Source organism: Leopardus geoffroyi, chromosome D4 (genome assembly GCF_018350155.1).
Source record: "Leopardus geoffroyi isolate Oge1 chromosome D4, O.geoffroyi_Oge1_pat1.0, whole genome shotgun sequence".
Lineage (NCBI taxonomy): Eukaryota > Metazoa > Chordata > Mammalia > Carnivora > Felidae > Leopardus > Leopardus geoffroyi.
In genome coordinates, this window is record NC_059342.1 from 94,066,041 (window position 1) to 94,090,901 (window position 24,861).

Here is a 24,861-nt window from a genome sequence, read left to right on the forward strand (position 1 = left end):
TTGGAAAAAAGTGGTGATCTAAAAGTTTTTCTCTGAAAGTACTTTCATGCGTGGTAACAAATGCGGAGACTTCTAAAGATCAGAAAGCAAAGGTGTAGTAAGGAGCTGATACGATAACCTGGTGCAGAGTAGTGGATGGTCTTTTTATTCATCTTTTTCCTGCATTTTTGGGAGTGTTGATAGTAAGCTGGGGCGTGCAGGGAATTTTTGAAATTCAGTGCAAGGAGTGCTAATTGAATTCCTACCATACCTTCAAGGACTGTATTAGGCTCTGGACCAAGTGGGTAAATTAGTTAACTTTAAAAGTCACTTCCCGGTTTGTAGGAGAGAAGATGTACAGTGATTGATGATATGTATTGAGCGCTTGCTGTGACTCAGGGTACTGACTTGCTTACTTTGGGTAAGTTCTCTCATTTAGGTTTCTCTGCTCTGTGCAGCAGGTACTGTTATTTCCTGACTTAGAGGAGATTGAATGACTTGGCCTAGTCAGTTACAGTACTCGCACTTTTTCGGTGTTTGGCACATAGTAGGTTTTTAATAAATAATTGACGAGCAGGTGACCCCAGATGGCTCTCATTCCACAGGCAGCCTTGAATAGAGACCTTGACTGAACCAGTGATAATGACAGCCTATGTTCACTAAGCCCTTACCTGTGTCCCGTCCTGGTATAGTGCTTTGCGTGAATTCACTCATTAAAGCCTAACAGCGATCTTCTGAGTTGGGTACTGTTACATTCCTATTTGCAGGTGAAGAAACAGGCAGAGTGCGTCCCAGGGTTTCAGAGCTTATCCCAAAGATGGATGCAGACAGTTTGGCCTGAGAGCCTGTGTTCATTGTTCATTTAAACATGGGCTGTATCTTTGGTGGTCCCTTTCCGTCAATAAAAGCTCTGGGTTTAGATTCATGATTTTAAGTGTTTATTGTGGAGGTGCGTGATAGGGTAAGGGGCCTTCTGGACGGTGGGTAGGCAAGGATCATCTGTTGCCGCTAAATCTGGGCAATGGTTACTGGATCAGGGTGGCCAAATGGTTACTGAATCAGGATTGCCAAATGATTGAACCAGCAAAGTGAACACTTGAAACTTACCAAATTGCATGTTTATTCTTTTCTCTTTTTGTTGACCTAGAGAGAGAGTCACCACTTTTTCACGCTAAAGATTAGTGGAGTATATCCCCTGCCCCCATTTTGTTGATTAGTAATTGGGGGCTCTTGCGATTTAATGTGTATTCAGTATTGCCTGGGACCAGACAGAGCACAGGGCAGTCACTTGACTTAAGGCTTTTGACCCAGGGATGTCACCTTTCAGCTGGAGGGCCTTCCCAGGCAGATTGTATGCTTTCCTAGCAGGGTGCCTACTGTGTATCTCTTTCTTTATTATTTTTTATTAAAAAAAAAAAAATTTTTTTTTTTTAACGTTTATTTATTTTTGGGACAGAGAGAGACAGAGCATGAATGGGGGAGGAGCAGAGAGAGGGGGAGACACAGAATCGGAAACAGGCTCCAGGCTCTGAGCCATCAGCCCAGAGCCTGACGCGGGGCTCGAACTCACGGACCGCGAGATCGTGACCTGAGCTGAAGTCGGACGCTTAACCGACTGCGCCACCCAGGCGCCCCATTTATTATTTTTTATTTATTAAAAAAACTTTTTTTTAAAGCCTATTTCTTTTGAGAGAGAGAGAGAGACAAAGAGAGCTCGAGTCGGGGAGGGACAGAGAGAGAGAGAGAGAGGGAGACTTGGAATCTGAAGCAGGCTCCAGGCTCCAAGCTGTCAGCACAGATCCCGACGTGGGGCTTGAACCCACGAACCGTGAGATCATGACCTGACCTGAAGTCGGGCGCTTAACCGACTGAGCCACCATCCCTGTATCTGTTTCTTTAAACTTACTATTTTGTTAAAATAATCAGTGCATACGTACATAGTTTAAAAGTCAAATAATGCTCAGAGTGACTGCCTGGCTGACTCAGTCTCAAACGGTAGAGCATGCAATTCTTGATCTCAGGGTTGTGAGGTTGAGCCCATGTTGGGTGTTCCTACTTAGGAAAAAAAAAATGAAGTTAAAAAAAGTCAAATAGTGCTGAACAACATTTATAAAAAGCCACCCTCCTTCTCTCTTGCCTTTCTAGAGAGGCAGCAGCCACTTGAGTCTTTACCATTTACTTCAGCTATCTAAATAATATGCTTGCGTTGCCATATCTTCTTTCACCAAGTTTAGGGGTTATTTGTTGGCTTCCAGTGACTGTAGATGAGGACTTCAGTTCTCTCATACCTTCTGTGTCTCATTCAGAAAACTCACAATTCTGGTTAGATTCACATCTAAAATCCTGTCTGTTAGGTTCACATCTAAAATTCTCAGTCTGTTCAAGTCATTATTGTGCCATGTGGAGCCAGGTAGTAAACCTACAACTGTTTCTTTCTTTCTTTCTTTCTTTCTTTCTTTCTTTCTTTCTTTCTTTCTTTCTTTCTTTCCTTTTCTTTCTTTCAAAAGATTTTATTTTTCTTTTTTTTTTTTTAAATTTTTTTTCATCATTTATTTATTTTTGAGACAGAGAGAGAGCATGAATGGGGGAGGGGCAGAGAGAGAGAGGGAGACACAGAATCGGAAACAGGCTCCAGGCTCTGAGCCATCAGCCCAGAGCCCGACGCGGGGCTCGAACTCACGGACCGCGAGATCGTGACCTGGCTGAAGTCGGACGCTTAACCGACTGCGCCACCCAGGCGCCCCCAAAAGATTTTATTTTTAAGTAATCTCTACACCCTGTGTGGAGAACTCACGACCCCGAGACTAAGAATCATGCAGTCCACCTGCTGAGCACCAGGCACCGTGTATTTCTTTTTTTTTTGTATATCCTGCAGCCTTTTTTCTTCCCTGGAGTTAATAATTGCCTTATTTTTCATTTGTCTGGTTTTCTTTGAACCTCAGAATAACGTTCTTGCACTTTCTATTCTGTAAAATGTTTCTCAGTTTAAGTTTCCTCCATTTAGCCCAGTCAGATCACTGTTCAGTTCGTCGATGGTCCTGAGTCGCCCTGCCCAAGTCAGGATGCGCTTGTTCTCTTGGCTTGGTGCACACTCTCATCCTGGAATTCTTCCTGTCATTCTTCAGTAATGACCCCCTTTCCCTGCATCTAATGTCTGCCCTCTGTGTGTTTACTCCCTAATGGTGGTGGAACACATTGCTCAGTAGCTTCCCAGGAATTTTTTGGGAGGCAGAGTTTTCAGACTTGCATGTCTGAAAAAGTACTTATTCTGCCACTATAGTTGAAGAGTAAGTTTGGCTGGCTTTGGTGTTCCAGGTTGCAAGTAATTTTTAAGTCATCACTCTAGTGTCTTCTAGTTTTCATCATTGCTGTTGAGAAGTCCAGTGTGATTGTTATTCCTTTGGTTTTTTTTCATTAAAAAAATTTTTTTTAATGTTTATTTTTGAGAGAGAGAAAGAGAAACAGAGCATGAGTGGGGGGAGGAGCAGAGAGAGATGGAGACACAGAATCTGAAGCAGGCTCCAGGCTCAGAGCTGTCAGCACAGAGCCTGACTCAGGGCTTGAACCCACCAGCTGTGAGATCATGACCTGAGCCGAAGTCAGATGCTCAACCGACTGGAGCCACCCAGGCACCCCTGTTATTCCTTTGTAACCATTATTCCCCCACCCAATTTTTAGGATCATTGCATCCTTGATTTTCATAATTTCTATGATGTGCCTTAATTGTAGCCTTTTTTCATTTATCGTGCAGGGCATTAAATAGCCCAAAATCTGGAGTTCGATTTTTTTTTGTTTATAGGAAATTTTGTATAATATATTTGAGCTACTCAGTTTAGTTTCTACCATTCATTTGAATGTTATAGCTCCTGTACTTAGTATTCTGATTTTAAAAGCTATTTTCCTGGTCACATCTTGATCTTGTTCTACCTTTTGGGAGCATTTTTGACTATTCTAATTCTTTCACAGAATTTTTAATGTCCCTTTTCATATTTACATATTATTTATTCTCTTTTCCTTTTGTAATGATTCCTATTCTTGTTTAACGTACACAGTGATTGCTTAATTTTAGTTAAATTTCCTAGAGTACAGTTAAAATTTTTAATTTATGTTTTTATTTTTAGAGAGAGAGAGAGAGAGGGAGCGAGTGTGTGCAAATGGGGGAGGAGCAGAGGGAGAGAGAGCTCACATCTCAAGCAGGCTCCAGGCTGTCATCTTGGAGCCTGACATGGGCTCCATGCCACAAATTGCGAGACCATTACCCAAATGGAAATCAAGAGCCGGACGCTTAACCAACCGAGCCACCAAGTGCCCCTTAAAATATGTTTTTTTTAGGTTTTAACTGTAGGGTTGCCTGGTGGCTCAGTGGTAAATGTCTGACTCTTGATTTGATTTCCGCTCGGGTCATGATCTCACTGTTCATGGGATTGAGCCCTGGGTCGGGTCTGCACTGACAGCTTGGAGCCTGTTAGGGATTCTCTCTCTCAAAATAAATAAACTAAAAAAAAAAAAAAAAAAATTATTTTAAGAGGCTCCTGGGTGGCTCAGTCAGTTGAGCTTCTGACTTGGGCTCAGGTCATGATCTTGCAGTTCATGAATTCAAGCCCCACGTCGGGTTCTGTGCTGACAGCTTGGCACCTGGAGCCTGCTTCAGATTCTATGTCTTCCTTTCTCTGTCTGCTTCTCCCTGCTCGTACTCTGCCTCTCTCTCTCTCTCTCTCTCTCTCTGTCTCTCAAAAAATAAACATTAAAAAAATTATTTTTTAATTTTAAAAAATTATTTTAAAATTACTGTTTCCTGATTTTTTGTTTCTCCTGCATTCCTCTTTGCTGTTGTATTTTTTGATCTTTTTCTTTCGTTCTGGAAAGCTTCTTCCAATGTCTGGTGATCCTGGGCTGTTTATTCACCTTTAAGAATAAAGTGCTAAAAATGGAGGGCTAAGTGTTTGGGGGCTTCTTTGCTTGTGGCTTCAGTGGAGGGTGATGACTGAATTTTTGTTGGCTCTCCTCCAGATGTTACTGTCCCCTGGTTTGGCTTCCTCAGAGAAGCCTCCTTGTCTCTCGCCTTGCTAGTGTTAAGCTGGACATTCTGGAGCTAGGTTAAAGGGGAGGAGGAGGAGGAGGAGGAGGAGGAGGAAGAGGAAGGTCTTCCTGTGGCTCAGTACATAGCCTTTAGTTTACCTAATCTCCCTGCTTTGTGCCCACTGTCCCCAAGTGTGGCACACTTCTGGTAGAGTTTTACAGAGCTTGCCCCTCTGGTCTCTGCGGCTACCAGTGAGGAGTTCTTTGCTGACTGGGTAGGAGGGGCCTGGAGACCCGAAAGTCCAGTGCTCTCTGCATGTATTCTTACACCCACACCCCTTTTTAGCCCAGGCATCATTCCCTTCTTCTGAGCCTCTCCATGGTTCTGTGGGGTCAATCATCCTGCTTCTCAGCAGTAACCCCGGATTTACGCTGCCCTTTCTCTGTTCTGTGCATTGATTTAGCTTTCCTCCATCTTCCCATTCATATTTTGTGTATGGGTCTCAAATGTCTCTTGGGTGGAGTTTATGTTTCTCTTTCCTGTTCTTGTCTTTGGTTGATTTTTGATAAGAGAAGGGGGTGGAAAGTGTTCTGCCATGTAGAAATGAGAAGCATTTTCTGTAAATCTTGAGAAGTGAGTTTTCATGCACACTGAAAGCATAGCTCTCCTGTGCAAAGGGCTGCTTTCTCTCAGGATCTTACTATGTGGTTTGTGTTTCTGGACTCATGACTGGGGAAGGTTCTGGAGTCATAATAAAGGTAAGCAAGACCAATGAATGTATCTTACTTAGCCCTAATGTTCAAAGGACATCTGTGGGTAGCTTAGTTGTTGGATCTAACGTGTGATGATCCTTGCCCGAGTGGGGGCTAGAGTCTTAGTTTTCTGCTTCCTGTCCATAACCCAAAACAATTTTGTGTGTTCGACCACATGCACTGATCACAGCAGCCAGACCTGTGTTGGGAAAGGCTCCAGGAGGAAGATGGGTTAGCCCAGGTCTTAAAGGAGGTGAGGTGTGAATTGGAATGCTGAGGCACACTATGCACATTAAAAAAAAAAAAAAAGCATTTTTTTTTTTTTTTTTCAACGTTTATTTATTTTTGGGACAGAGAGAGACAGAGCATGAACGGGGGAGGGGCAGAGAGGGAGGGAGACACAGAATCGGAAACAGGCTCCAGGCTCTGAGCCATCAGCCCAGAGCCCGACGCGGGGCTCGAACTCACAGACCGCGAGATCGTGACCTGGCTGAAGTCGGACGCCCAACCGACTGCGCCACCCAGGCGCCCCAAAAAAAAAGCATTTTTAACAAATTCAGGAAATTGAAACCTAAAAATGCCAAATATTTGTCATCTATTTTTTTCTGATCTTTATGAATGCACATGCTCATATTTAAAAGTGGCTATAATCAGTATGTGCTGTTTTCATGCTCTTCTTTTGTATGTTATTTCCTGTGCATCGACATCTTCAACATATTTAATAGCCACATGGTGTGTGTTATAAGGATGTCCCAGTTTCCTAGACCATGAATTGGGGGAGTCTGCATCCTTTGGTACAAGGTGGAATTACTAGGTCAGAAGGGGTGAGTGGCAGGAGGTGAGGTTGGAGAGGCAGGGCAGGGTCATATAGGGTCTTGTTGCTTTGGTAACGAGTTGGTGGTTTCCTAAGCACTGTAGACAGTCATTGAAGGATTTTAGGCACAGAATGCTATTTTGAAAAGACGACTCTGGCTGCTGTGTGGAGGGTGGATTGAAGAAAGGTCAGAAAGGAAGCAGGGGGACCAGTGAGCAGGCTCGGGCCTGTTGACGTAGTGGAGGTGCAGAGGCCAGTGGATTGAGTCAAGCTATGTATATGTGTAAATTTAATTTTTTTGAGTAGATTAGATAGTTACATGGTTCAAAAAAAAAAAAAAAAGTATAAAGTGAAACGTCTCTCTGCTTTGTCCCCTGTCCACTCAGTTCTCTTGGCAGTATTATCATTATTGAACCTATACAAGCAGGTACACGTGTAGATATTTTAGATTTTTTATGGAACTTTTTCGAACCTATTTAGAAGTAGATTTGGAGGTAGAGTCAGCCTTGTGTGCCTGTCTCCCGGCATCAACATTTACCTCTTCATGGACAGTCCCCACTCCATCTGTGAATATGTTTCATCTGTGAATATTTGAGCTAATATAAGTATTTCAGTCAATAAATATGCAGTTGCTATTCTTTTCTTTTTTTGGGTTCATATTTCTTATTTCAAATTAGGAAAAAAAATATGCTCTATTCATTGCCCTGGATAGATTTCTTTTAAATCTTTATTTTTTTTCTTGCAGTTGTTTTGAAGATAATGGTTCATTTGTCCCAAAGCTTTCCATAACCTTGATTTTGCTGATTGCATTGCTGTGATGTTATTTGACATGTTCCTCTGTTCTGTATATTTACTGTTGTTGATATGTAAGATCTAGAGCTGCTGCTTTCCAGTATGATAGCCATCATGCCGCTCTTGAGCAGTTGAAATGTGGTTAGTGTGAATTGAGATGTGCTGTAAGTGCAAAAAACACACTGGATTTTGAAGACTTAGTGTGAAAAAGAGAATGTAAAGTATCACATTAATACTTTAAAAAATAGTGATTGCATGTTGAGATACAAATTTTGGCTATATTGGGTTAAATATTATTAAAAATAATTTGTTTCTAATTCCTTTTTTAAAATGTGATTACTAGAAAATTTAAAATTCTCTACAAGGGTTCATGCTTGTGGCTCACATTATCTCTCAGTTGGACAGCCCAGGGCTAGAGCCTGCATCAGACGTAGGTTTGTCTTTTTTTTATTTTATTTTTTATTAAAAAAAAATTTTTTTAATGTTTTTATTTATTTTTGAGACAGAGAGAGACAGAGCATGAGCAGGGGAGGGGCAGAGAGAGAGGGAGACACAGAATCTGAAGGAGGCTCCAGGCTCTGAGCTGTCTGCACAGAGCCCGACGCGGGGCTCGAACCCATGGACTGTGAGATCATGACCTGAGCCTAAGTCAGATGCTCAACTGACTGAGCTACCAGGTGCCCCCCCCCCCCCCCCTTTTTAATGACTTTTTTATTTGCGCTTTTAGCCATTTCTTGTTTTTAATGATTATTTATTTTTTGAGAGAGAGCTCATGTGCAGGGGAGGGGCAGAGAGAGGGAGAGGGAGACAGAGGATCCAAAGCAGGCTCTGTGCTGACAGCAGACAGCCCAGTATGGGGCTCAAACTCACGAACTGTGAGATCATGACCTGAGCTGAACTTGGAAGCTTAACCATCTGAACTATGCAGGCGCCCCTAGGTTTGTCTTTTAAAAACATTTTTTTTAATCAAGAATACTTTGTTACTAGTATTGAGATTTTTAAAATTAGGCATGATAAGTCTGGTCATCTTGCAGATGTTAACAGTCATTGATATTTATTGCTTTTATTGCTCAGAATCATTAACTGCACAATGGCAGTCTTCGTTTATTATTATGAGTACTTGTACCAAACAAACAAACAAACAAACAAAAAAAACTGCTTGGTTATCATAAAGTACAACTCATGGGGAAGGAAATATTTTTTTTTTTTTTTTTTTGATTGAAGTATATTTGACATACAATATTACGTTAGTTTCAGTGGAGGGAACAGAGTCTTGATATTATTACATGGAAAGCATCTGACACCCAGTTGCTTCCTAATAAGTGCTGCCTAAGAGAGGCCTAGAGGACTCTCTGTCTTGTGTAGTTTGAAAATTGTTTGCTAGGTTCAAAAATTGTTTGAAAATTGTTTGCTAGTTGTTAAACTGATTTCTGTCCTTGGAGTCTAGGTCCTCTACTCCCTGTCAGATTCCAAGGCTGTATGTAGGCTTAGAGAGTCTTGGTTGCTTGCTCATCCTTGCCCTTCGCCTGTGTTTTGTGAGCTCCTTGAACACTAGAGTGAAACAAAATGCCAGCTGTATTATGGGCTGGTGAAAGGGCAAGATCAAGTGTTGCCCCATCTCTGGCTCATTGGCTCTTCTGTTTTCCTTCTCTTACAGAAGTGGTCTGTTAGGATCTGCCATTATGGGTCTGTAATGTCGGTCCCCATACAAATTCAATAACAGTAAGACATTTAGCCAAAACATAAAGACAGTTTCTGGGAGGACTTTATTAATGTATGGCACATAACACAGAAAAATGCACATTAGTGCGCGGTTGACTCTTGAACAACATGGGTTTAAACTGCTGATCCACTTACACAAGATTTGTTTTGATAAATACAGTACAGTATTCTAAAGTGCTCTCCTTAATTTTTTAACATTTTTCTCTAGTGTTTTTTTTTTTTTTTATTATAACAATACAGTATATGATATACAAAATCTGTTAATCTACTGTTTATGTTCTTGGTAAGGCTTCTGGTCAACAGTAGGCTTTTAGTTAAGTTTTTGGGGAGTCGGAAGTTACATGTGGATTTTCAAGTGCACGGGGCTGGCACCCTGACTGTCTAAGTTATTCAAGCGTCAGCTGCACTAGAACATGGTGTCTGGGAAGAGAGATACAAGAGTTTTAGTTCTTCTTTCAAATATGGGTGCTTTCTATTTCTTTTCCTTTTCCTTGCCTGATTGCTCTTATTAGAACCTGCATTAAAAAGTTGAATGGAAGTGGTGAAAGCAGCCCACCCATCTCATTTCTGTTTTTGGGGGAAAGTGTTCAGTCTTTTACCATCAAGGATGATGTTAGCCTTGAGTTTTCATAGATGCCTTTTATCAGGTTGAGGAAGTTCCCTTCTATTCCCAGTTTGTTGAGTGTTTTTTTTTTTGTTTTTTTGTTTTTTTAATCAGAAAGGGATATTGGGTTTTAAGTGCTTCTGCATCTGTTGAGGTGATCATACGGTTTTATCCTTTGTTCTGTTAATATGGTGTATTACGTTGATTTTCATTATGTTGAAACAACTCTGCGGTGAATCCACTTTGTCATGATACCTGATCCTTTTTACATCTTGCTGCATTTGGTTCAGTAGATTTTTGCATCAGAATTCATAAAGGATGTTATATTGGTCTGTAGTTTTTCTTTTTTATAGATGTCTTTTGGCGTTTGGTGTCACGGTAATACTGGCTCTATGAGTTGGCAAGTGTATTCTATTTTTTGGAAGTGTCTGAACTATTGGTGTTATTTGTTCTTTAAATGTTTGGTAAAATTCATTTGTGAGGCAGTTTAGTTCTGGGCTTCTCTTTGTTGGAAGTTTTTTCATTATTAACTTAAAAAATTTTTTTAAATGTTTATTTTTGAGAGAAAGAGAGAGAGACAGAGAGGGAGGGAGGGAGGGAGAGGGGCCGAGAGAGAAGAAGACACAGAATCTGAAGCAGGTTCCAAGCTCTGAGCTGTCAGCACAGAACCCAATGTGGAACTCGAACCCATGAACTGCAAGATTATGACCTGAGCTGAAGTCAGACACTTAACTGACTCAGGTGCCCCTCATTATTAATTTCTTGTTATAGATATTTAGGGTTTATATTCTTATTTTTGGTGTTTTATGTCTTTCTAGGAATATGTTCATTTTTTCTACTTTATTGGCTTACAGTTGCTTATAGTATTCCCTTATAATTCTCTCTCTCTCTCTCTCTCTCTCTCTCTTTTAGAAGGTTGGTAGTAATATTCCCTCTTTCATTTCTGATATTAGTAATTTGGGTCTTCTCTCTTTTTTTTTGTGTCAGTTTAGCCAAAGTTTTGTGAGTTATGTTGAAGTTTCAAAGAAGTAACTTTTCATTTTGTTGATACTCTTTATTTTTTATTCTCTTTTCATTTATTTCCACTCTTTATTTACTTTCTTCCGCTTGCTTTGGATTTAATTTGCCCTTTTTCTAGTTTCTTAAGGTGGAAGCTTAGGATCTTGGTTTGAGTTCTTCTATTCTGATTGATAAAGGAATTTAAAGCTATACATTTCCCTCAAAGCACTTTTTAGTTTGTGTTATGGTTGATTTGTATTCCCCAAAAAGATATGTCCTGTTCCCCCCCCCCCCCCCGCTCCGTACCTCAGAATGTGACCTTATTTGTAGATGGGGATCATTATAGATGAGTTCAGATGAGGTTCAGAATAGCATGGTCCCCAATACAATGTGACTGGTGCCAGCATAAGAGAGAAGAGTGCTTTGTGAGGACAGGCTTACCTGGAGGGGACCTACAAGTTAAGGAACATCAAGGATTGCCTGTGAACACCTGGAAGCTGGAGGCACAATAAAGACCCCCTAGAGCCATCAGAGAGAGTGCAGCTGAGCTGGCACCTTGATTTTGGATGTCTGGCTTCCAGAATTATGAGATAATGAATTTATGTTGTTCTAACTCACCCAGTTATGATACTCTTTTATGGCAGTCCTAGAAAACTAAAACAAGCTCCTCCTCTAAATTTTGATATGTTGTATTTTCATTTTTTTTTCAGTTCAAAATATTTTCTATTTTCCCTTGTGAAATCTTTGACTCATGGATGATTATTTGTTTCTTTATTTTTTCTAACTTAAAAAAATTTTTTTTTTAAGAGAGAGAGAGTGAGCGCAAGTGGGGAAGGGGGCAGAGGGAGAGACAGAATCTCAAGGTCCACGCTCAGTGCAGAAGCTGACATGGGGCTTGGTCTCACAACCATGACATCATGATCTGAGCTGAAATCTTGAGTCAGACACTTAACTGACTGTACCATCTAGGTGTGCCTGTTTCTTCTTCTTTTTCTTTTTTTAGAGAGAGAGTGCATGTCCATGGGGAAGGAGCAGAGGGAGAGAGAGAGAGAGAGAGAGAGAGAGAGAAAATCTTAAGCAGGTTCCATGCTCAGAGTAGAGCCTGATGTGGGGCTCATTCCTACAACCCTTGGATCATGATCTCAGCCAAAAGCAAAAGTCAGATGCTCAACCTACTGAGCCTCCCAAGTGCCCTGCCCATTTTTTATTTTGTTTTCAGTAGGCTCTATGCCCATGACGGGGCTTGACTCACAACCCTGAGATTAATAGTCACGTGCTCTACCACCTGAGCCAGCCAGGAGCCCCGATCCATGGATTATATAGAAGTATGTTTAATTTCCAAGTATTTAGGTATTTACTAGATTTCGCTATTTTGTTGGTTTTTAATATAATTCTATTACAGTCAGAAGACATATTTTAATTTCATTTTATTTCAATTAATTTCTTAAAAATGGCTCAGATTATGTTCTGTCTTGAAGAGTGTTTGATGAGTGCCTGAACAGAATGAGTACTGTGCAGTCCTTAGGTAGGTTGTTTCTCTGTGTTAGATGGAGCTGGTCTGTGGTGTGGAATCTTACTCATTCTTCCTTGTTGTCTTTTTAGTGATTCTGTTAGTTACTGGCAGTAAAGTTTTGGAGTCTCCTGGTATTGTTACATTTTCTTTTCTTTTTAGTCATTATCAGTGTTTGCTTCATGTGTTTTGAGGCTATGTTAGTTGTGTGTGTATTTATAGTTGTTATATCTACCTGTTATTTTGACTCTTTCATCATTATAAAATGTCCCTCTTTGTCTCTGGCAATAGTTCTTTTTTTTTTTTTTTTTTTAAATTTTTTTTTTTCAACGTTTATTTATTTTTGGGACAGAGAGAGACAGAGCATGAACGGGGGAGGGGCAGAGAGAGAGGGAGACACAGAATCGGAAACAGGCTCCAGGCTCTGAGCCATCAGCCCAGAGCCCGACGCGGGGCTCGAACTCACAGACAGCGAGATCGTGACCTGGCTGAAGTCGGACGCCCAACCGACTGCGCCACCCAGGCGCCCAATAGTTCTTTTTTTAAAGCCTGTTTTGTCTGATAACCATGTAGCCCTTTGGGTTCTAATTTGTGGTTTCTCTTTGTAGCTCGTTTTCCCACTTTTGCTTTTAAGCTCTTCGTATCTTTCAATCTAAGATGTTTCTTACAGACAGCATACAGTTGGATCATATATATGTACATATATATATGTACATATATATGTTTTTTATATGTTGTCTGTCTTTTAATTTGAGTATTTAATCTCCTTACATCTAATGTAATTACTAAAAAGGGAGGATTTGCTTTATTAGTTTGGTCGTTGTTTTCTGTATTTCTTACGTCTTTGTTTCTCTGTTTCTCCATTCCTTTCTTTTGTGTGTGTTTTTTTTTTTTTTCCTTAAAGTTATTTATTTTGAGAGAACATGAGTGGGGAGGGGCAGGGAGACAGGAAGAGAGAGAGAATCCCAAGCAGGCTCTGCATTGTCAGTGCAGGGCCTTATGTGAGGCTCCGCATGCTCGCCAACATCTGTTGTTGCTTGAGTTGTTACTGTTAGCCATTCTGACAGGTGTAAGGTGGTATCTCATTGTGGTTTTGATTTGTATTTCCCTGATGAGGAGTGGTGTTGAGCACTTTTTCATGTGTCGGTCGGCCATCTGGATGTCTTCTTTGGAGAAGTGTTTATTCATGTCTTTTGCCCCTTTCTTCACTGGATTATTTGTTTTTTGGGTGTTGAGGTTGGTAAGTTCTTTATAGATTTTGGATACTAACCCTTTACCTGATACGTCATTTACAAATATCTTCTCCCATTCCTTTGGTTGCCTTTTAGTTTTAGTTTTGCTGATTTTTTACTTTGCTGTGCAGAAGCTTTTTATTTTGATGAGGTCCCAGTGGTTCATTTTTGCTTTTGTTTCCGTTGTCTCCAGAGATGTGTTGAGTAAGAAGTTGCCGCGGCTGAGGTCAGAGAGGCTTTTGCCTGCTTTCTCCTCGAGGACTTTGATGGCTTCCTGTCTTGCATTTAGGTCTTTCATCCATTTTGAGTTTATTTTTGTGTCTGGTGTAAGAAAGTGGTCCAGGTTCATTTTTCTGCATGTCGCTGTCCAGTTTTCCCAGCACCACTTGCTGAAGAGACTGTCTTTATTTCATTGGATATTCTTTCCTGCTTTGTCAAAGATTAGTTGGCCATACGTCTGTGGGTCTATTTCTGGGTTCTCTATTCTGTTCCATTGATCTAAGCGTCTGTTCATGCCAGTACCATACTGTCTTGATGATGACAGCTTTGTAGTATAGCTTGAAGTCTGGGATTGTGATGCTTCCTGCTTTGGTTTTTTTTTTCAAGATTGCTTTGGCTATTCAGGGTCTTTTCTGGTTCCATACAAATTTTAGGATTATTTGTTCTAGCTCTGTCAAGAATGCTGGCGTTACTTTGATAGGGATTGCATTGAATATGTCGATTGCTTTTGGTAGTACCGACATGTTAACAATATTTGTTCTTCCTATCCAGGAGCATGGAATCTTTTTCCATTTTTTTTGTGTCTTCTTCCATTTCTTTCATAAGCTTTCTATAGTTTTCAGTGTATAGATTTTTCACCTCTTTGGTTAGGTTTATTCCTAGGCATTTTATGGTTTTTCTGCAACTGTAAATGGAATTGATTTCTTGATTTCTCTTTCTGTCGCTTCATTCTTGGTTGAAAGACTTTCTTAATGTTTCTTATAGAGTAGGTCTGCCAGTGACAGATTCTCTTGTTTATATTAAATGCTTTAATTTCTTCTTCATTTATGGAAGCACTTTGGTGTGTTTAGAATTCCTGGTTGACATTCTTTCACCCCTTTGAGTGTGTCATCCTCACTGCCTTCTGGCCTCTGGTTTCTAATGAGAGATCAGCTTCTAATCTTATCAAGGATCTCTCTTACATGAAATGAGTTGGTTCTTTCTTGTTGCATTCAAAATTCTCTTTTGGCTTTCAGCAGTTTGATTATGATGTGTCTAGGTGAGTATCTCTTTGAGTTTATCTTATTTGGAGTTTGTTGAGCTTAGAATTTTCTGACTTTCCTGATTATGGCTTTCCTGTGAATTGTGAATTGGCTTTGTCTGTAATGCCAATGTTTACTATTGTCTTCTGCTCTGGTTGGGGTGTCTGATACGCACAGTGCTTTGCCATCAGAGTCAATAGCATAGTAATCTGCAGGTTAAAAGCATGTTTTTCAAAGTCCACCATTCTTTTTTTTTCTTCTTTTGATGTGATAGATAAACACTGGTTACGACGGCAAAAATGTCCAGTCAGAGTAGACCTTGGTGCAGGTGCATTTGCCTGTCATTGCCGAGCTCTCCCTCATAGCATGCAAACAGACCACAAACCATGTGTGGACAAACGAGCCTGGCTGTGTGCCACTGTATGTGTGGATATTGGGATTTGAAGTGCAGATGATTTTTACGATTTGAAAAAACATCTTTGGCTTTCAGGCTTTCAGGTGGCAGGCTCTGGTTTGCTGACTTCTGATGGGGATGTATTCCCTATGCTTCCAGAGCACCCCGTCCTTTGTCAGGACACATATCTGTGAGGTTTTATTTTTTAATTTTTTGAGTAATCTCCCCACCTATCATGGGACTTGAACTCACAACCAGGAGTTGCATGTTCTACCGACTAAGCCAGCCAGGCACCCCACATACTTTGTTTTAATTACTGGTTGCATTATATGTTATTTCTTCGTTATTGTCTTAATGGCGAGACCGTAACCTCATTGAAGGTAGGGCTTTAACTTTTATTAGTTTCCAGCACCTTGAATATTACCTGACACATTTTAGGTGATTTGTAAATGTTGTAAAACTTCATGAAAAAGAAGGAGCCGAAATTGGCTTATGGATTTTTTTTTTTCCTCTGGTGTTGTCCTAGGGTAAATCTTTTGGAACTAACTGGCTTCCAAATGTTTGTTCATTAGTTTGATTTTGTAACATTTAATGCCTTCCGTGTGTCAGTTTTTTTTTTTTTTTTTTTTTAATTTTTTTTTCAACGTTTATTTACTTTTTGGGACAGAGAGAGACAGAGCATGAACGGGGGAGGGGCAGAGAGAGAGGGAGACACAGAATCGGAAACAGGCTCCAGGCTCTGAGCCGTCAGCCCAGAGCCTGACGCGGGGCTCGAACTCACGGACCGCGAGATCGTGACCTGGCTGAAGTCGGACGCTTAACCGACTGCGCCACCCAGGCGCCCCTATGTGTCAGTTTTGAACTCTTGAGCCACATCAGTATAAACATGGCACCTTGTCCCTATGGAGATTCTTGTATTCTAGTTTTGAGAACCACACACACAATTAGTTTGATAATTGCTTAAAAGAGAAAAATGTTGCAGAAGCACCAAAGAGGAAATGTTTAACCACTTGGGGTGGTTAAAGGAAGCTTCCTGTGTGTTCATTCCTGCTGCAGAATGATACCACGGGTGTCTTGCTCAGAATTCCAAATGGAATCTTGGAGAAAGGTTGGCTCCTGCACGTGTACAGATTGGAGTGGAGAGGTGGCTGGCATCTCCCAACAAGCTGGCCATAGCACCCCTGTGGCTTTTGAACACTTGACGTGTATGCACACCAAATTGAGATGTGTTGTGTGAAATGTGCACTGGATTACAGAGACTTACTGAGATATTTTGTATTCTTTTTAGTATTAATTATTTTATGTCAGTTGTATGCTGGAATGATAATATTTTGGAGATATATTGGGTTAAGTAAAGTTTGTTACAATTAATTACTCCTATTTCTACGTCTTAAGTTTGGCTGCTAGAAAGTTTAAAATTACACTTGAGGCTTATCCTGTGTTTCTGTTGGTCAGTACTGCTCTAGCCTGAAGAACATTTGGAGTTGGCGTTCACTTTGGACCGTCTAGGATGAGAGCCCTGTAATCTAGGGGAGAGGATGAGAGATGACTTCTCCAGGGAAAGGGCTAACAAGTAAGAGGACTTAGTGGAAGTCTGGAGGAATGTCCCCCTTTTGTGGGTAAGAGGAGTGAGGTATCAGGAGAGACCAGCTGGAAAGCAGACTTGCTGGCGGCTGCCCAGCTGTGGAGCTCTGTGGAACGCAGGTGCACATGTGTGGGTCAGAGCCGCCAGGAACGTGTGGGGTGTGTGTTGCAGTTCTCTCGTCTTTGCATCTGCGGCCCTGCAGGGTGAGTATGGTCATGAGCTCTGGCTCGGTGGGAGGTCTGGGGTTTGGTCCAGCATTGCCACAGATCTCCTAAGCATAGATGTGGGTTGAAACGTTAGACTCTTATTTATTTATTTTTTTAAAGTTTCTGTTTTATTTTATTATTTATTTTGAGAGAGATAGAGCACGAGTGGGGGAGGGCCAGAGAGAGGGAGAGAGAGAATCCCGACTTGGGGCTGAAACTCACACTCAGACTCACAAACCATGAGATCATGATCTGAGTCAAAATCAAGGGTTGGACGCTTAACCCACTGAGCCACCCAGGCGTCCTGAAATGTTAGACTCTCAGCTGCTTTTTAGTTTCCACATTCTATCACCCTGGCTTCACAAACACGAGGTGTTTGTGTTCATGTGCTTCTTTACTTTTCTATAAATTAAATCCTAGTGACTCGGACTTCATTCTTCCTTTGCTGTTATCGGGAACTACCTGCCACCCTGCCCTTTGAGGCTGTTGGTACCATTAACCTAGGTGTTGCGAAGTTTGTTGGTTAGTTCTCAGCCTTCATCTTACTAGACCTCTTGACAGCATTTGACATAGTAGTTCAAGAAAAAAGGAGTGCTTAGTTTTCTTCCTTGGGCTTCCAGAACCCCTTACTCTTCTAGTTTTGCCTACCTCGTCAGGTCTATTTTCTCAGTCTCGTTTGCAGGACTTTTCCTCTGGAGCCTTGTAGTTACTCAAGTGCCCCAGGGCCCTATTCAGGTCCCCCTGTTCTGTGTCCCTACCCTGAACGACATCAGCCAGTGCTTTGTTGACCCCAGCGTCACCTTTGCCAGGCCTCCAGGTTCCGGGATGTATTAAGTGCTGGGAGGGCCGATGGGCACCTTCAACCCAGGGTGCAGCTGGAGCTCTCGCTGACCTCTGAGTCTGCTCCTGTGGCCGCTTGTCCTTTAGTGACTGACTCCATCTGCAGAAGGCGTTCCTCAGAAACTGCTGTTGGCTCTGCCTTTAGAGTACATCTCACGCCTGCCATAAAGGCTGTGCTGGGGCCCGCACCCGCCTCTTCTTCCTGCTTTCCCATGGCCTCCGCGATCTGTGCTCAGGAGCCTAGTGTCCACATAGTGTTTCTGCTGTGCATGCAGACTTCCCGTGGCTTGGGAGCTCTTCACCAGGGCCAACAAGGCCTCGTGTGGCATCAGGTCCTGGGCTCCCTACCATCTTTTCCTGTCACTTCCTCAGCTCATGCTTCAGGCCCAGTGGCCCCCTGGCTTTGTTTGTTTTTTTTTTTTTAAATGTTTATTTTTGAGAGCGAGATCGCGTGAGACAGCATGAGCAGGGGAGGGGTAGAGAGAGGGAGACAGAAGATCCGAAGTGGGCTCCATACTGACAAAAAGAGCCTGACATGGGGTTTGAACCCACGAACTGTGAGATCATGATCTGAGCTTAATGAATTTGGATGCGTAACTTGTGGAGCCCCCCGGGTGCCCTATTTTCTTTTATTTAAAAAAATTAAAAAAAAAAATTTTAGGATGCACACAAGCTGGGGGAAGGGGTGGGATGTGGGGGGGAGAGGGAGAGGGAGAGAGAATCTTAAGCATGCTGTTGGGCACAGAGCCCAATGTGGGGCACGATCCCACAGCGCTGAGATGATGACCTGAGCTGAAATCAAGAGTCAGTCGCTTGACTGACTGAGCCACCCAGGCACTCTTGGGCACTTTTTTTTTTTTTTTTTAATTTTTTTTTTTTAACGTTTATTTATTTTTGAGACAGAGAGAGACAGAGCATGAATGGGGGAGGAGCAGAGAGAGAGGGAGACACAGAATCTGAAACAGGCTCCAGGCTCTGAGCCGTCAACACAGAGCCCGACGCGGGGCTCGAACTCACGGACCGCGAGATCATGACCTGAGCCGAAGTCGGCCGCTTAACCGACTGAGCCACCCAGGCGCCCCGGGCACTCTTTTTTAAAGAATAACTTTCTTTCCTCTGTTGTCTCTCATTTTTTAGTATTACTGTAGAATGAATCTATGTTTATTAAATGCAGTCTTTTTTTTAACCTTTTCTCTTTAGAGTGCAAATTATACCAAATTTACCGTTGGAGGCTTTCAAGCAAGATTCTATTTTTTAAATTTTTGTTATTTTTCTTTTTTAAATATTTATTTAAATTCAGGTTAGTTAACATACTGTGTAGTATTGGTTTCAGGAATAGAATTTAGTGATTCATCACATATAACGCTCAGTGCTCATCACAAGTATCCTCCTTAATGCCCATCCCCATGTAGCCCATCCCCTACTTCCCTCCCTCCTCAACCCTCAGTTTTTCCCTCTGTATTTGAATCTCTTATGGTTTGCTTCCTTGTCTGTTTTTGTCTTATTTTTCCTTCCCTTCCCCTATGTTCATCTGTTGTGTTTCTTAAATTCCACGTGAGCGAAATCATACGGTATTTTTCTTCCTCTGACCTGTTTCACTTAGCATAATATACTCGAGTTCCATCCACGTTGTTACAAATGGCAAGATTTCATTCTTTTTGATCACTGAATAATATTCCATTGTGTATATACACTCTTCTTTATCTGTTTGTCAGTCGATGGACATGTGGACTTTTTCCATACTTTGGCTGTTGTTGATAGTGCTGCTATAAACATTGGGTGCATGTGCCCTTCGAATCAGCGTTTTTGTATTCTTGGGATAGATACCTAGTCGTGCAGTTGCTATTTCTTTTTGACATTAGTCTTTGAGTGTCTTCTTGTTTTGCAGGATAACAGAATTGTAAGAAAATGTTTTGTACAGTTCTTGGCAAATGAAAACCTAGATGAAGTGGAAACTTTCCTAGGAAAACATGATTTGTCAAAATTTACCCTAGTAAAGATAATATGGTGGTTATTTGTTGCTGCGTAACAGATACTCTCAAGTTTAGCAGCTTAACAAAGCAGAGAGTAATGATCTCACGGTGTCTGTGGTTAGGACCCCGTCCTGGGACCTTGGGGTCGGGGTCTCCTGAGCAAGGTCACAAACAGGATGCCAGATGGGCTGCAGCTGCCTCAGAGTACAGTTAGGACAAGACCTTCTTCCAAGCTCTCAATCTGCCTGGGTTATATCACGCATCCTACCCCCTACCTCTTTATCCTGCACTTCCTCCTTCCGTCTCTGTCGAGCTCCTCTTCTCTGTTACTCAGCCTAGTAACAAAGTTAGTTGCTTATCATCTTTGCTAATCTTCAGCATTTTATTCATGGGATTAAGCAATGCATCAGACAAGAGAACTATTAGAGGCAAAAGAATTAGAAAATAAATAGTAAACAGTAAAACTATTTGCAAGTGTGATGACTGTGCCTGGAAACCCTAAGAGGGTCAGTGCTAAAATGCAGATGGTGAGGTCATTGACTGGATGTAAAATTGACACATAAACATCAAGAGCCTTCAGATATACAAAACATCAGCCCCCTTGACAACACTGTCACAAAGGATGAAATACTCTGAAGTGAGTTGGAAATGTACAAAATTTATATAAGGAAAACTGTGAAACACTCCTGAAACAAAAGACCTGAACCAAGGAAAGACACTTTTTATTCTTGGACATCATAAAGATGTTAGTTCTCTCAAGTAAATATAGAAATTTACCTTTTTCCTTGTAAAAATACAAGGAATCATTCTTTATTCTTTCTCACATCTTGCATTCAGTCCATCAGAAAGTCCTGTTGGGGGGCGCCTGGGTGGCTCAGTCGGTTAAGCGGCCGACTTCGGCTCAGGTCATGATCTCATGGTCCGTGAGTTCGAGCCCCGCATCAGGCTCTGTGCTGACTGCTCAGAGCCTGGAGCCTGTTTCGGATTCTGTGTCTCCCTCTCTCTGACCCTCCCCTGTTCATGCTCTGTATCTCTCTGTCTCAAAAATAAAATAAACGTTAAAAAAAAAAAAAAAAAGAAAAAAGAAAGTCCTGTTGGCTGTACCCACAGGACAACAGCTCAGTTCTGCCACCACTGTCCCTCTAAAGGTGTCACTACTTGGAACTAAGTCACCACTGTGCCTTTCTTGGATTATAGCAGTCACCCCTTCATTGGTCTTCCTAGTTTTTCTGTCTTCATGCTGTACCTACCCGATCTATTTTTTGTGCCAAAGCCAGACTGGTCCTTTAAACATTAGATTGTGTTGGAGCTGTTCAGTATCTTGACTGTAGTGGTAGATAGGTGAACCTGAACAGGTGACAAAATTGTGTAGGATGTAACACAGTGACTTCCATGTGAATACAACTAAAGGTGAGGAAATCTGAGTAAGATTGGTGGGTTATGTCAGTCTCAGTTCAGTATCCTGGTTATGATATCATACTGTAGTTTTATAAAACGTTATAGTGGGGCAAAGTGAGTATTAGTGGGTTGAATAGTGTCCTCTCAAATTCATGTTCATCTGGAACCCCAGAATGTGACCTTATTTGGACACAGGGTCTTTGCCAATGTAATTTATTAAGGATCTCAGGATGAAATCATCCTAGATTTAGAGTGAGCCCTATGTCCAATGACTGGTGTTCTCTTAAGAGGAGGACAGACCCAGATACAAAAGAAGCTTGCCATGTGCTCACAGGCAAAGTTTGGAGCGACGCATCTGTGAACCAAGGAAGACCACGGATTGCCATAGCCACTGGAAGGTGGAAGAAGCAAGGAAGGATTCTTCCCTGGAAGCTTCAGAGGGGGCATGGCCCTGTCATCACCTTGATGTTGGACTGCTGACCTCCAGAACTGTGAAAAGATACCAAGTTTATTTTATTTTAAGCCACCTGGTTTGTGGTACTTTGTGACAGCAACCCTGGGAAACTTACACACTGGGCAAAGTGTACAAGGCAGCCTATTATGTCTCATGCTTCACATGATTCTACAGTTATCTCAATTGAAGATAACCATTTGAGGAACTGCCGGAATGTTTGCCACAGTGACTGCACAGTTTTGTATACCCATCAGCAGTCTAGGAGGGTTCTAATTTCTTTACAGCAGCATCAACACTTGCTATGGTCTTTCTTTTTTTTTTTTTTTTAATAGGTTTATTTATTTATTTTGAGACATGCGTGCGCACGCGCACACACACACACACACACACACACACACACACACACACAGCAGGGGAGGGGCAGAGACAGAGAATCCCAAGCAGGCTCCACGCTGTCAATGCAGAGCCCAATGCAGGACTCTATCCCACAAACTCTGAGGTCATGTGACCTGAGCCAAAAGAGTTGGATGATCAACTGACTGAGCCACCCAGGCACCCCCTTTGAAACATTTTAAATTAATTTTTGTATGTAAATTAGTTTTGTATGACCCATTTTACATTAAATTAATTTTGTAGGCAGAGGTTAAAATATGTTGTTTTGCATGTGGATATCCAGTTGTCCCAGCACCATTTGTTGAAAAGACTGTTTTTTTCACCATTGAATGGTCTTGGTATCATTGTCGAAAATTGATTAACTGTAGATTTATGGGTTTATTCCTAGACTCTTCAATTCTGTTACCAGTGATCACGTGTCTGTCTTTATGCTAGTACCACACTCCTATTTATTGTAGCTTTGTAGTAAGTTTTGTGATGAGGATGTGTGAGTTCTCCAACTTTGTTCTTTTTCAAGATTATTTTGGCTGTTTTGGGACTCTTAAAGTTCCCATGTGAATTTTAAGGTCACCTGTCACTTTCTACAAAGAAGTCGTCTGGGATTCTGATAAGGATTGTGCTGAGGTTTCTTTTCAATATAGCGATCTCTGTTTAGTATACAAGATATATAAAGAACTTATAAAACTCAACACCCCAAAAAAGCAAATAATCCAATTAAAAATGGGCAGAAGACATGAATAGACATTTTTCCAAAATAGATATACAGATGGCCAACAGACACACGAAAAGATGCTCAGGGTGCCTGGCTGGCTTAGTCTGTAGAGCATGCACCTCTTGATCTCAGGGTTGTGAGTTTGAGCTCACATTGGGCGTAGAGATTACTTAAACTTAAAAAAAAGTGCCTGACATCACTCATCATCTGGGAAATACAAATCAAAACTACAATGAGATATCACCTCATACCTGTCAGAATGGCTAAACTCAACAACACAGGAAACAACAGGTGTTGGCAAGGATGTGGACAAAGGGGAACCCTCATGTACTGTTGGTAGGAACACAAACAGGTGCAGCCACTCTGGGAACAGTATGGAGGTTCCTCAAAAAGTTAAAAATAGAACCACCCTACGATCTGGCAATTGCACTACTAGATATTTACCCAAAGAATACAAAAATACTAAGTCACAGGGAGACATTCACCCCAATGTTTGTAACAACATTATCTGCGATAGCCAAACTATGGAAACAGCCCAACTGTCCATCGACTGGTGAATAGCTGAAGAAGATGTGGTGTATATGTATGCAATGGAATATTACTCATCCATAAAAAAGAATGAAATCTTATCATTTGCAGTGACATGGATGGAGCTAGAGTGTATTATGCTAAATGAAATAAGAGAAAGACAAATACCATATGATTTCACTCATGTGGAATTTAAGAAACAAAGCAGATGAGCAAAGGGGCAAAAAAGAGAAGCAAACCAAGAAACAGACTCTTAACTGTAGAGTACAAAGTGATGGTTATCAGAGGGGATGTGGGAGGGGGATGGGTTAAATAGATGATGAGAATTTAAGGAATGCACTTGTGATGAGCACTGAGTGATATATGGAAGTGTTGAATCACTATATTTCACACCAGAATCTAACATTATACTGTATATTAACTAACTGAAATTAAAACAAAAACTGAAATATATATCTACAGTGATCCCTGAGTGGAGTCATATGTATACCTGATGCCAAGAAACGTGAGCAAATGTTTCTTGACATCCAAATTGAATTGCAGACTACCAGACATTATTGGGTCCTAATGGCAGTGGCCAGATTGAATGGTGTGGACAGGGAGGCAGCACAGACCTGAAGACTTGTGTGAAGGCTGAGCCTACCCATGGCCAAAAACGTGTTACAGGATGGACAGACACTGGGAGATGTCTTTGTACTTCGAAGGTGTAGGCAGTGTGCATGTGAGGCAGAGTCCACAGAGTGGTCAGAGTCTGGGCTGGGTGGTGGGGTGTGTCTGAGCTGGATGGTGGTGATGATGGTTCATATGAGGCGGGGGTGAGGGTTGGGGGCAGAGGCAGGTATCAAGGATCCTTGGTTTGAGGGGAAGCAGCAGGAAGGAACCCATTGTTGATTTAGAACACCTAGCTGGCAGCCTAGCCCATGGGGGCTGGTCACAAAGACCAAAAGCTGTTTTGATCCACAGGCCCAGGCACCTTATCTTTGGGACTTTCGCTGAAGAGACGATAATGCTTTGCATGTAGTAGGTGCTCACTGAATACCCTTGAACAGTGAATGAATTCATAGTAATGATCACTTATGAAGACATTGTTTTTCAAAGTAAAGAGGAATTGAAAAATCACAGATGATTAGTGATAGAAAAATGCTTAAATACTTACCATATGTCAACTTGAAATATTATACTACTATTAATGGGATAATTGTGAAGACTATGGAGATACGGAATGTTTAAGGGAAAATTATTGGTGTGACTCATGATCATGTAAAATGTGAGAAATCTGAAGAGAAACTGGAAGGAAATGAAAATTTTGAGTTAAGGTAGTGATATTTATTTTAAAATTTCCTTTTACGAATACCTTCCCGATAAAGACTATTGCCTGTGATTGCCTTGGAGCCGGGCTGGGCCCGAGTATGGGCTGGAACTACAACCAGGAGGGCAGAGGGTTGTGGACGGGTCCTGCTGGTCTCTAGTTGTTGTGCACGTGTGGTCTGCACCTCTGTCTGCTCAGTCATCACGTGCAGATTGGGTGTCTGCCCCGTGCCATGTCTGGCATGTGGCAGTGAGCCAGACGGACAGGAGCTTGTATCCCAGCAGAGGACACAGATGTGGGAAGAGCAAATGAGGAGGGATGTGGGAAGACAGGCATTGCAGTCTTGAGGAGTCAGCGAGGAAGCCAGTGTCACTGCAATGGTGTTATGTGGATAACCTCTGGGG

At 41.7% G+C, this 24,861-nt stretch overlaps 1 protein-coding gene across 7 annotated transcripts in view; it reads left to right on the plus strand.

Annotated features, from left to right (window-relative positions):
• EHMT1 (euchromatic histone lysine methyltransferase 1) overlaps positions 1-24,861 on the plus strand; it is a 154,373-nt gene that overhangs the window by 960 nt on the left and 128,552 nt on the right. The gene's annotated exons all lie outside the window — the stretch shown is intronic.